The 13,464-nt window shown below is 53.8% G+C and overlaps 1 long non-coding RNA gene across 1 annotated transcript in view; it reads left to right on the forward strand.

Moving 5' to 3' along the window:
• The window catches only part of LOC135316874 (uncharacterized), a 175,021-nt gene extending 161,834 nt beyond the window's left edge, over positions 1–13,187 (forward strand). Inside the window, exon 4 of the long non-coding RNA XR_010376086.1 lies at positions 13,005–13,187. This is a non-coding gene — a long non-coding RNA (uncharacterized LOC135316874). The remainder of the gene's footprint in view (positions 1–13,004) is intronic.
• The last annotated feature ends 277 nt before the right edge of the window (positions 13,188–13,464 follow it).

Consider the following 13,464-nt stretch of genomic DNA (forward strand, 5'->3'; position numbering starts at 1 on the left):
GAAATACTTAAGCAAATCACGTACTGTGATGTTGTAATGATGCATTCCTCGTACCAAACTTCCATGTTTGGTACAAAGCCTCTGTCCCTTTCCTGCGTTTTCACTCAGGCAGCTCTGTGCTGCAGAGCTGGGTCTGTCTAGAGTGGATTTGGGCTGTGGGAGTTGATTTGCCTGCGTCGGCAGGAATCGGATCCCGGCGCCTGTTACGCACCAAGGTGTTGATCAGTAGCTGCTGAAAATCGGTGGCTCGGTGAACTGCTGGGCAGCTCGTACGACCGGGTGGAGGGGCGGCAGCAGCCGCTGTCGGTGCTGTGGCCGGTGCTGGGCTCTGAGGCCGCACACCCGGTTATTTTCCATTCGTGTTGCGGTGGGGCAGAGGAATTACGGTTTGCAAGGCTAATTCCTCCGCTGTGAAATCTGCCTCAGAGTGGAAAGATTCAGTTACAGGTTTAGATCTTGGGAAGAAAAAAAAAAAAAAAATCAAAATTACTCTTCTTACCGCCACTCCCGCTGAAATGAAAGTCCTTGCCATAATCCCGGCGCAGCGTGTCTTTATACTAGTAATAAATCACACCACCTCGGCATCATTTTTTCTGGCTGTGACCGGTGATTCATGTTAGAAAAACAGTTCTCGGCAATGAGCGATGCTGACATTTCCAAACATGAGCGAGGTGGTGGAGGCAACCCCAGCGAGATCCCCCTTCACCTCGAGCCCCTGCTCGGCTGTGCCAAGCTCCAGCCCCGAGAGGTCCCGCAGCCGGAGGGGGCATCTTGTATTGGTGTTTCACAGAGCGGTATGTAGAGGCAGTTCTTCACCAGAACTGCTTTTGGCACCCAATTGGTGCAGCTTCTCCAGGTTCTCAGAGATTGCTGAGATTTATAGAACAAAAACTTACCAATAAATGAAAATTAAAAAAAAAAATATTAAAAAATCACAGAGACTGAGAAGTGAGAACCCTTAGAAACAGACCATCGTTCTTTGGCAGGTTCTTTTACGACTACGTGCGTGCCCAGGGTGGCGCTGGAGAGGGAAGAGCGGAGCCTCGGGGTGCCCAGCGGCTTTCCAAGCCTGTCCAAGCACCTCCTGAGGAGAGCTGCTGCCGAGCCGGAGGGCACCCGTGCGGAGGCGGCGCTCGCGTCATTGGAAGCAACGACTAAGATCTCCCTCGTGCTGTGTTTGGGGTTATCTGGGGAGCGCGGGGAGGTTCTCCATCTCAACGCAAGGTGCTGCTCGTGAGAGGGCAGCGACTGCCGCTGGGCGCAGCGGCTGCAGTGACCCGGGAGCGTGAATTCCTGACCTGCGATTCCAAAATGTGCACGGCAAGGACTTCTGGGGAGAAGAAGGCAAAGTCGGATGCAAGTTGTAAGCTTATTTCTAGGAATTTCGCAGGGTTTCAGCCCCCCAAGGACGAGCTCAGCTGTGCCTTGCGGCCGTCCTTCCCCTCCCTGAGCTGCTGTCTGCAGCCTCCAGCACTGCTGGCAGCTGGGCCAGATGTTCTCCAGCGAAACCGTGCCCTGCTTCTGCTCCCCTTCCCACTGAAGGGTTGGGAATTTCTGCAGCTCACCCGGGCGGCAGCTCAGTGACAGATTTTCTTTCACCCTGTAACTTCTCTCTGGAGAGCTCTGCGCTCAGCTTTCCCGTTCCCCAGCGCCTCGTTGGCGCGAGATGAGCTTTCTCAAGTGGAAGCAGAGCCCAGGTAATGTCACGGGGAGAGAGCGAGGGGGGTTACACCAGGCACGCGCGTCCTCCTCCCTTCAGCGTCCTGGCTGGGGCGTTCCACATTTTCCCAAAAAACAGAGAATCCTTCTCTTGCCTGATTATTAGAAGGGGTTTCTGCCAGAAACGCAAAGCAATGCTGAGTTCTCCGTGAGCGCGGCGAGGCAGTTTCAAAGGTGGTTGCCTTTGGTTTGTTTTTAATGGCAGCCCACGGCACCCCGATGAGTGCAGCCCTTTCCAGTGCTCCTTCCTGCCCTTTGGCTTCTGTAACTCCAACAAACTCCGGTTTTTAAATCGGAAATGAGTAATGAGCAGTTGATGCAGCCGGGGGGGTGCAGCGGAGCGGTCGGAGGGACACGGCATGGGGCGGTGATGCTCTCCCGGCGGGGCGGTGGGACGCCTGCGCCCAGCCCAGCGAGAAGGGGCTCGCCGAAACGGGAGCAGCTGGGGTGAGGATGGGGGATGCGGGGCCAAGCCAGCTGCGGGTCGCCTGGGGTGGTGGGGGATGAGAGGAGAGATGCTGTTTAGTATGGTGTGGACAGCTGGCACGGAGAACCACGGTATGTGCTGCTGCTCCTCACTTATCTAGCACAGCATTTATCATGGTAATTATGGTATGCATTTCCACATAAGCACTTGTCCTTGAAGGGCACTCTTGCTGCTGATACTTGGTTTGTTTGCGGGGGCAGAGACATGACGGATGACTCTGGGAGGGAAGCAGCCTTCCTTGAGACGCCTGGGAAGGCAAAGGTATGCATTACCACGAAGGCGCTCCGCAGTGCCTTCTGTTTCGTTGTTTTTCCTGTGTATCTTCATTTTGCATCTGATTTTTATCTGCACGAGTGTTTGTTCTCTCAGGTCGCTAATGTCAGCAACACAAATCTGATTTTTCAGGCTTTGGACTTTGTTTCGATACCCCTTAGTGAACCCCTTTGTTTAGATAGCCCTGTTTAGTAAATGCTTCCCATCGGGAGGCTACCTCAAATCCATCAATAAAAGATTATTGTCTGGGCCGCAGCAGCCTGCCAAGGCCCCTCGAAGGGACCCGTCACACGTAACGAAACCACAGGCTCTACCCTGGAGAGAGCAGAGCCTGAGCAGGGGAGAGGGGGAAGCGGGTACTGGAAAGACCCCGGGACACACGGAGCGTCCGTGCGGCAATCGTGGTCTGCGGTCGCATCATCTCAGGCTGCATCTACTTATTTTTTTCCCCATGAGAAAGGAAAACCTGATGGAAGGCAAAGTGTGGCTCAATTAAATTCAAAGAAAGGTCTTGGTGTCTATCAGGCATCTATCTGTCATGGATCTGTCTCTCTTTGGAGCTATCGTGCATGTCGCTCACAGGCAGAGTACGGAGATAACGGTCTTATTGTGAGGATGAAGGTCATTCTCTGCCTGGTTGTCCAAGAAACACTTTGGAAATGAAGGAGAGGGAGCAATTTGTGATATTGTATTAGCAGAAGTTTTGCAGGAATTCGTTGCTGGAGGTGAGGCATCCGATTTATACAGCTTTCTTCCCCTTAACCGGGGTTGCGGAGGCTCCAGCAATGTACTGGAGTGGTGACAAATGGGGCCTGCGCTTGCTGCGCGAGGCAGGGAGCAGGGGAGGATGCTGCACGGGCGGCGGAGCTCAGGCCCTACAAACGTGCGGTATCTTCATGGACCGCGGCACCTATTCCCTTTTCACTCGGGGAATAGCAGCCACCACGCAGAAAAGTAACATCACTGCAGAGCGATAAGATCTGGCTGCTGCAGGCAGGGCTGCAGAGCTGGGGCTGACCGCTAGAAGTGTGGTTTTACCAAGGGGCCAACTCGGAACTAAGAAAGGACTAAGTTTTTAAACAAGCTGCGCATGCAACAGCGGCCTAGTTTGCCCACGCAGCCGGGTACGGAACTGGGAAGCTGAACATGCAGGCGTGTAATTGGCCACAGAAGCGAGTGTTTGCGTATGTAAATCTGCTGGCTGAGTAACTACTCATTCTCTGAAACTGGGCCTTCATCAGAGCTTTAGGTCAAGATGTTTTGCAATGAAGCATTGATAACTGCTTCCTCTAAACTCTGTTTTAAAGAACAATAGAAGGGACTGTGGACGACACGCTAGCGAACGGGGGCAGCTTATGCAAATATCTAACATTGCAAATGTAGCCCCGTCACGGAATGCACAAATTAGACATAAAATCAGCAAATGAGGCACTTAGCTTCTACTTACATACATTCGAGCATACCCTATAGTCATTAATCCGGGAAAATCCTCATTGAAGCTGCATCGTTAGCCATTCACACCCAGCAACGCTCCTGCAAAAGAGGAAAATCAGGAGATTGATGCTCCCCCTCTTCTGTCCCTGAAACTTCTCCCAGCAGCAACGTCAACAGAACATGCAAAATGATTCAGGAGACACTTGCTCCTACAGCAGCTGTATGTTCAGTTATCAATGCTGGGTCCCAGGCACACGCCTAGGTATGACCAACAGGCCGTTGTAGCTTGGAATCAAAATTAATTAAACCTTGTTTACCATTTGGAATTAGCGAGCTAATGAATATCACCCCTCTGAGGCATCCATCTTGGTCAACTACATTGTGCCTCACAGCTGTTGTTTTTGTCTAGATTAGGTTTGTTCCAGTTTTTATGAAGATGTCTACAAAGTAATAAGCCCTGCACTTATTTGACTCAAAAAAAAATTATAAAATTTTTATTAGCTTCCAAGGAATTGGGTTTTCTACTTTTTCCCTGGCAATAAAAGTTGATTTGTTCTATATCTGCCTGATTGAGTACTTTGGTGCTGGCTATTACTTAAATCTAATGACTCTTCTTAAAAGACATTAAGGTTGTCTCCTGTGAGCAAACACACCGGGTTTGTGAAATTACATACTGATTACTCCGTTATAAATGTGGTCACACCTCTGCTATTAAATTTTACCTGCATAAACAATTCCAACACGCAGACATACTGCTATACAGTTATTTATACCCACTTTATTAAGGTTATTTTTTCAGCAATCACACTGCTTTTAAATCTGCTGTGGCTTATTTAGTACCGAGTGACAGAAAACGCAGTATGTCATGCGGAAGCATCGCTTTTACCCCTCTATCTCTGGCCACCTGGCTTTATTTAATGCTGCGGGTGATGACAGAGAGCAAAAAGAGAGGAGATAGCACTCTGTCTTCCCAGATATCTTGCAGGCGCTGCTTTTTCCAGCGCACGCTTTCCTGGCCAGGAGGCACGGCGGTCGCCTTTCTGCCAGATGGAAGTTTTTCTCCTTTCTCGCTCTGCGGCGGTCTCCTGGCGTGACGCGCAGCTCGGGGCCGCGGTGGCGGTGCCTGCGCTGTGCAGGAGAGCTGGGGGGTCCCTGCCGCCTCCCCGCCAGCCCTGGCAGGGCCGTGCATCCCGGGGTGCCCAGCCCGGGAGCAGGAGGCATCCTTGGCACGGCGCCGCGCGGGCGCTGCCCTTCCCCTTGGGAGCGGGCATCCGTCGCGGCGCTGGGAGCGCGGCGCTAGTGCCGGCAGCCCCCGGGGAAGGCAGGGCAGCCCCGAGGGGGACCTGCAGGGAGAGAAGCTTCCCAGCAGCCTCTTCCCTTGAGAAGCCATTAGGTGAAAATCACAAACTCTAATCCTGGCAAAGCACCCTGGTCAGAGTAGTGTGGATTAAAGTGGGCTTCCCTTATTGACATATTGCCTGTCAGAGCGAGGATATATATATATTTCAAATGAGCATCCACTTCAAGCAAGTTCAGATGAGTAATACTGCTGTCAGCCCCACAGAGGAGCAGTGTTTTGTATAGAGATTAGCTCTTAAATAAGTGGTCCCTCACCAGATAAAAGCCAGACCGAGGTCCTGATTGCAAACTCCGTGTTGCTTAGCACTTGTTGCCACGCTACGGGAGAGCCCAGGAGCCGCACAACCGTCATCCCGCCGTGGCGCGGTCCACTGGCATTGCGTTAAGAAAAACTGCCTGGATTTGGAGCAAACGGGCTGGTTTGATTATTGCAAAGGTAGCCAAAGTGAGAAGTGCAAATAGAAATTCAGTTTTGGTGCTTCCCAGACGTGGTGGGAGCAAAAAGGGAGGAGCAGAGAGGAGAGAGCTGTGTCAGGGATGTGCTTAACTGTGGATGTGACCTTGCTCTTGCTCGTCTCTTCCTTTGAGCTCCCCAGTAAATCACTTATCTCTGCTTATTGCTTATTTATGACTTCATTTAACCTGCAGTGCCAGCGAGGGGTGGGGGACGGGGGGCCACAGCCCCGCTTGCAGTCGCATGTAGCTCAGTGCTGTGCGCGCACACGCGCGTGTGCGTGTCTCTGCATCGCCATGAAAAATGGTAAGTGCAGTAAATGGTAACAGAAAGGCCCTGCTGGGGACCTGCAGGCTCCGGCAGCAAATGTTACTCAGCCATCTGTTCAAACCGGTTGAACTCCTGTCCTTTTGTGCATTTTGAGCAGACTTCACAACCTCGCAGACAGCCGGCGCTTAGTGCACGAGCCCTGCGAAGTGGATGTGGGTCTCGCTCCCAGGGGCGCTCTGTCCTCTGTGCCCCGAGGACCAGGCTGCGTCCTCAGCCCCGGCCCCCCACCTGGGCTGCCACGTCCCACGGGGTCAGTGCAGAGCGGCGAGATGCTGCATGAGGATGCTCCCGGTGGCGGTGGTGTTTCTGTGGCATGTGGCCCCACCTGCATCCCGCAGCAGAGCCACGTGCCACCATCCTGCACAGCCCTTGGTGCACAGGGGCTTTAAGCACGGAGTTTGATACCACTATGCTTCCTGGGATCGGGGAGCCTAGACGCTGGCTAGACTTACCCCTCCAAGGCAGCCAGTAATAACGGGATGCTATATTCTAGGCAGTCCTGTGCCGGAATCTTGCAGGAGACCAGACTAGACGATTGCAATGGTGCTTTCCGAGTTTGCTTTATGCTGGATGTAAACCTGATGAAGCACTGTGGGATGTAAGGATGTGTGGATAAACGCGGGGAGGAAGCAGATGGAGGCACACTGCGCCGCTCTCTGTGCTGCTGTAGCTCAGGGTGGGAATACACATGTCCTTGTATTGATTTTCTGTCCAAAATGTTTCATCTGGAGTTCACAGTACTGGCTAAAATATATATCTGGAGGAGTCTTGCAGGCTTGCTAAAGAGGAGAAAATACAAATCACCTCTACGCAGCGCTCTGACTCAGCCAGCGTAAGAACCAGTCCCCTGTCTCCGAGATGAAAGGCTATTTGTAATCATATTAATAAGCAAACTGGAGATGAGCCTCACCCAGCCTAAATGAAATGTCCATTGACTCCAGGTCTGACCCCGGATTCAGCGTCCATCAGCCCGCCTCACCCCTGCTCGTCCCCGCAGCCCGCCAGGCTCCGCATCGCCTGCGTCCTCCAGCTACAGGACTAGGATAAATCGGGTCTGAAGTGTTACTGTGGTGCAAAACTGGTAATAAGGCATTTTGTTCTTCCTTCAGTACGGCATGGGAACAGTGGCGGAGCCGGCAGGCGACGTTCGGCGCAGCAGAGCCGCCCGCCTGCGAGCACCCGTGGGGCTGCAGGCGCCCGAGCTGGGCGATGCAGCGAGGCAGGTCTCCGCTCCTCCCTCCGCAGAGGCAGCTCTGCAGAGGCGTCGCGGTTTTCTGGCGAGCTTCGTACGCTGCCCTCGGTCGTCCAAAATGCTTGGGGAAAGGCAGCGAAGCTTAACAGAGCAGTGAGCATCCCTGCGGCTTGAGTTGGGGTTTGCGTGAGGGGTCTCTTGCGAGGAGATGCACGGGAAGGCGCCGGGTGATCTCCTCCCTCGGGCAGCCCAGCCCAGCGGCGATCTGGATTGGGGCGGCAGCCGCTCTCGGTGCATGGGCTCTCGGTGCCGCTCCTGCCCTCGGCGGTTGCTCTGAGATTGACTCCTCAGGCGCTGTTTTCTGGCGGAGTCCCTTCGAGTCCGCTCCTTCAGAGCAGACCCGCGCTCGGCTGCTCTTTGCTCAGAGGCAATATGCTGTTTGTTGGCTGAGCTGTGCTGGCACGATGCTCTCAAACCCCCTCTCTGCCTGCAAGCCCAGCGTCCTTTCATCCTCTTGCTTCAAACTATTTCATCCTCATCCTTACAACTATTTTTAAACTAACCAGCCAAGGGGATGCGCAGTGCAGCGAAGAGCTTGTTTGGGGGTGCTGCCCAACGCTGCGAAGTTTGCTCTGATTAGAGGCGGTGGCAAAGCAGAGCGGGGGAGACGGCGGTGAAGCTGCTCCTCTGCCTCCCCCCGCGCTCTGGGGCTGTTTGGGGTTTTATCCTCCAGATGAGCGATTTATGCAAAGGCCTGTGGGAACCATCAGCAGAAGTACAAGAAACGAAACTTTCATTTAAACCCTAAAGCTTCGCTTTCATGACCATTATTATTTTAAACTCCCTTAGCTTTTCCTGCATTCATTTCCATCCAGAATAATGAGGGCCGTATTAGCAGAAGGTGATTTAATTGCAGGAACTTTCGCAAAGCAAGGAGTCTTGTTTTCTTTAATCCAGAGCGTTAGCAATTCCCCACATGCTTATGTTCATTTTAAGAATCAATAAAGCACAAACATGTCTAATTACCCTAAAATATTTTGCAAAATCAGAAGTCAGATTAGATTTTGCTTAAGCATCAAATAGAAATTTTAATGTCTGCCAGAATCGATATGTTACCCACGGGTCCTAAGATTTTCACTTACATGCTTGATCATACATTATAATGAAGGTTTGTAATAACTTTAAAATCTTCTTGAATGCATTTTCTGTATAATTTACTTTTTTTTCCTCTCTCCATACCACAGAGATTCAAATATAATTACTCAGAAAAATAACGCACAGCTGCTTTTCTTGTCCTGTATTCTGAATTTACTTGCTGATGAACATCAGCCTGAAATATTTTGACTATTTAATTAATGTCTTACTAAAAATACTTTAGCTGCATTGTAATTCTTCCAAAAAGGGGGAGAGCTGCATGGCTGCCCTTACCGTTCATCACAGCGAGTGAAGCTGGGCAGGAATTATTTTCCTCCGTCCTTGAAAATCACGTCAGCTGGCATCAGCTTCCAGCCAACACCATAATTCCCGAAGACCCCCTTCCTTCCTTCCATGGTGCTGCCCCGTTTGCTGGTGTCCCGCGGGCGAGGGGGCGGCGATGGGGATCAGCCCGTGCCGCGGGAGGAGCGGCGGGGCCGGGCGATGGGCGCGAGGGCGGCTCTGGATGAGCCGAGCTGCTTCCCGATGCTGATCACGCTCCAGATGCACGCAGAGCTCTTTCCTTATCCACGCTTTTCCTTCCCTCTCTGCCCCCACGATGAACCGTATCGTGGGTGGATGGAGGATGTAGCTGAGGATGGACTGGGACAGAGCAAGCCTCATGTTCTCAGCATTCGCCTCCTCCCGAGGAGGGTCTCCATGGCCTTTCTCCGTCCCTTGCCCCGGACACAGTCGGTAAGAAGGACGCGGAGAGTTATCGAGCAAAGCTGCGGTGCCAGGGGGACGAGCTGCAGACAGATTAACTGAAGTTTGCTAACACGTTCCACCGGCCATTACCCTAATTACCCCACCTTCCTTGGCAGCCATGGTGGGATTTCTCCAGCTCTGTTTCCCCCACGCAAATGAAGAAAGCAATAAAATCCCCTAGTCCGGCTCCTGAAAGCCAGGTGCTCTCTCGACCTCCAGCCCGCAGGCTCAGCACCCAGCTGCACTGGGGGCTGGCGGGGGCTCCCCTCCCGGCAGCACCGGCAGGCGCCGTCTGCCCTCCTGGCTCCAGCTGAAGCAAAGCCGTGCCCCCCAGGTGTGCCAAAGGTGGGAACAAGGAGGCAAAACCCAGTGATGATGTAAACAGAGTGGCTGGAGTACGAAGATCAAGCAGGATTGATTCACCTCGATTGAATGTTTTTTCTCCGGCAGAGGAGAATGAGCTGCAGCTCAAGCAAGTATCCTGCGCAGGAGCAGGCTCTGCCAGTCCCCATCCCCGCGGCGTGGCAGAGGTCAGGCTGGCCAAGCTGGCCGGAGAGCGGCGGCAGAAACGTGCGCAGGGGCACATTAAAGTGGGCAGAGATGCTCAGGAGAGCCAAGCTGACAGCCTCGGGCGGCAGCCAGAATCTCCTCCTGTGCTTCCAGAGATGCCGCCTGTCTGCAGCAGAAGAGCTTGCAAACAAGGGGGCTGTCGGCCCATTCTCCTGACCCTCCCGTCCCTGCTCTTCTCCTCGCAAACGCCTGGCTGCGGGGGTGGGACAGCTCAGGTGCAGTGTCCAAGCAGACCTGGGCACCCGCACGGGCCACGAGTCGCTCCGGGGGTGAGCCAAGAGCTGACCGAGCGTCTGATACTTGGGGGAGCGGAGCCCCCCACCCTGCGGCAGCGCTGGGGGCTCGGGGGCTCGGCCGGAGCAATCCTTTCCCATGAGTTTTCCCTGGGATGAAACGGGGAGGACGCTGCCCAGTGCCCCAGCCCGGCAGCGGGGGGGGGACCCCACCCCACACAGGCAACTGAGGGGTCCCCCAGACTCTGCTCTGGGTGCTCAGGGAGATTCAGGTGACTGATTAAGGTGCAAGTTTCAAGCAGTTTGCGTAAATTGCTTTTAGCTTCCATTTCAATGGTGTTACTTGGAATTAAAGTGAAGTCAACGAAATCAAGTTAGTCCTCCTTAATTCTAAACAAAAGTGTCTACAAAGGTATTTAATGCAATTTGACTAATCCATTTAAAAGTTAATTCAGATTATTTTCCTGATATCCTTGTGCACACAGGCCCTCATTAACTTCAGCAGAACTTGGCGACAGACCAAGCCCCGAAGAGGCCGTGCAGCCCGACCCGCAGGGCTGACTTCAGCGATGCAGCGCGAAGCGGTTCGCTGCCATCAGTGTTTATCATTTATATTTGGCTGAGTTTGGGTTTTCTTGTTCATGTGTTTCACAAGGCAAAGCAGCGCAGCAAAAATTCCCACCTCCGAGCTGTGTCGTGCAGCGAGAACGGCCGAGCTGCTCCGAGGCGCTCGCACCAGCCTGGGGAGCGCCCGGATTTGCTGCTTCACCCCCTGCTTCACCCCCAGCTGCCCCAGGCTGGGCACGGGCACCGCTCTGCGAGAGCTCCCAGAGCTGCCCTGGCGTGCGCGACGGCGACGGCTGCTCCGGCACTTGCACCCAAGGGCGCTGCCAGCCCCACGGCGTCCCCGCGCCCCGGGACGTGCCCCAGTGTAACCAGGGCGATGGAATTAACCAACCATGGATGTTGCTGTACTCCTTGTACAGCCCGATCCAACCGGACGTTAAGCCTGGGGACATGGAGTATACCAATCGGTGTATTCTTTGACCTGTATTTTAGTCCCCAGGTAATCATTGATGTGAACGAAACAACAGACAACGTGCTTCTGTCAGAAAAGGATGACAAAATGTGGTTTCGTGTAGCGCACTGAGAAAACTGGCCAGGACCGCCAAGATTAAGAGCCAAGTAGGTAAAAGGTAATTCCGGCAGGGGGAGATCGCGACCACCGACTCACGGACCACCGACCCAAGTAACACCACCTGCTCAGAAGAGGACAATGAAAAAGGACAACTGAGCCTGCGCAGTGATTTACATGTGAAGTGAGCAATTTTGTGCCAGTCACCAAAGAGAATAATATCGAATATGTATAGATGAGATGAATATGTATATTTCTGGTCTATATAAATCACATGGGAAAGGTGCGTGAGGTACGCACGCCAGGAGGAGCGATCCCCCGTGCATCCGGTGCCGTGAATAAAGAATGCCTGCTCTTTAATACTAAATTGGTGTTAAAGAGCTGCTTCAGATTTTACCTCGTTTTCTGGTGACACCAGGGCTCACACCAGCTCCCAGCGCACAGGCTTGGGCCTCTGCCTGAAGGAGGGCTCAGAAGTCCTGTCGCCGTCCAAGGGCCCAGGGTGTGCGTGGGCTCTGGAGACTCCCTCCGGCCGTGGCAGGGTGTCAGCGAGGCACGCGCTGCAGAGGCGGCGGCTCTGCCTTTGCTGTCCCAAGGGGAACCAGAGGGTTACCAGCAGAGCCCGCTGAGCACCGCCATTGCTTAACATAAACCCTGACTGCAATGCAGAATTGCAATTTTTTCCCCTTCTGTCTTAGCAAAGGGGTAGGATCAAGTAGCTTCAGAGAGCGGTCTGCCAAGTGTGCAGCAGTAAGCTATTATTTCTTCCAATTAAAAACCATATTAACATTTGTAGAGTGCTGTCATTGAGTCTGTAACATCCTCTGCTAGATCCGCTTTACGTATGAGTGAGAACATAACAGTCCCTTGCAGACAGATGGAAAATCACTCTTCTTTCTCATCTACCCTGTTCAGAGATGTGGGAGCAATAAAAGCTATAAGCCTCCCCTTAGAAAACCCAGCTTTGTCAATCCTATACATGCCACCAGTGGGAACAGCGGCATTAGCTGAGCTGGGTCCAAGCCCAGCCATCAGTGGAGTGTCCGTCCCCCAGCACGGAGGCGGAGGAGGGAGGGGGCTTTCTCCCCAACCAGAAAATCCCTGCCAAGAGTTCCGTAGTCTGTGATCATAAGTCACATGTTCATCTCTGTCCCTGAGCAAGAGAGGGACGTTTGCGCGCTCCCACACGTGCCATTTGCCCCTCCATCATGTCTGAAGATAAATTGCTGATGACCTTACTCAGAAAGAGGAGAGCCAGTGGCCCTGTCTGCACGACCCCCCCATCTCGCCGTGCACTTTCGGATCTGACCTAGCGTCGGACAGGAGGCGATTCCCCGGCCGTGGCGGGGAGGTCTGACTGCCGCCGCGGGTCCCTCCTGCCTGGCACAGCACCCGGCGCCGCCCGACCCCTGCTGCTCCCACTGACTTTTTCAGACCTCGGATGAAGACGAGTGATCCAGCTGTGACCTTCATTACTGAAGTCCAGGGACGCGAGTCAGAGGGAGCTCACAGCAGGCTCCTCGCTTTCAAGGACCAGGCACTGGGTGAGGGCACAGGCTGCCCGTGGGGGCGATGCTGGCTGTCGCAGCCCCTGCAAGGCGTGCGGCGCCCGAGCCCATCCCGCCCCACCGCACGGCTACAGCTCCCTTACGGAGGGAGGGCACTGCTTAAGGCGTGTAAGAGCTCATTGCCTGTGCGACCTGCATATTTTTATCCTTGAATGCTCTGTCTGCTTCTGCTTGACGTTAATCAGAGGACCATATGGCTCTGCTCAGTGCCTGCGATCCCTTTGGTGTCCCTGTATACAGCATGTGACATAAAAATGCTAATTATTTAAATTTGATACACTTGTTAATAAAGGGCCAGTGAATTTGGTTGTGATTGATTTAACCCTTCCTTGGGGATCTTCCTTCCAGGAGGCTGAGCATGACCGAGAGGGAGAGAAGCCTCCCTGCTCCGCCGGCTGGTTTCAGTGGCCGTAGGAGAAGCTGGGGCTGGAGAAGAGGTAGGGTTTTAAAATATTCTTGTTTTTTGGCTGAGCAGGAAGGGCTGTCCCAGGCTTGGCAGGAATCCCTCTTGGCTAGCTCTACCAAAGGGAATGCAAGGTGTGTGAAGTGGCTCACGTCTGTCCTCCGCCTGGAAGGACAACTGTTGTGTTGGGCATGGAGGAGCCCCCCAGTGCTCACCCCGCTGCCTGCTTCCACTTGCAGAACCCCGTGCGGAGGAGACGGCCGTGCAGAGAAGCCTCTCCTGCTGTCAGCACCCCCAGCCCGCCGGTGCCCGCGCTCGGGGACAGTCACGCCAGCAGAACCAAGGGGCGACGCCACCCGCCGCGGGGCTCTCCTCGCTGCCGGTAATTTGCGTGGGTGAGAAGCG

The sequence above is a fragment of the Phalacrocorax carbo genome, chromosome 23 (assembly GCF_963921805.1).
Source record: "Phalacrocorax carbo chromosome 23, bPhaCar2.1, whole genome shotgun sequence".
Taxonomy (NCBI): domain Eukaryota; kingdom Metazoa; phylum Chordata; class Aves; order Suliformes; family Phalacrocoracidae; genus Phalacrocorax; species Phalacrocorax carbo.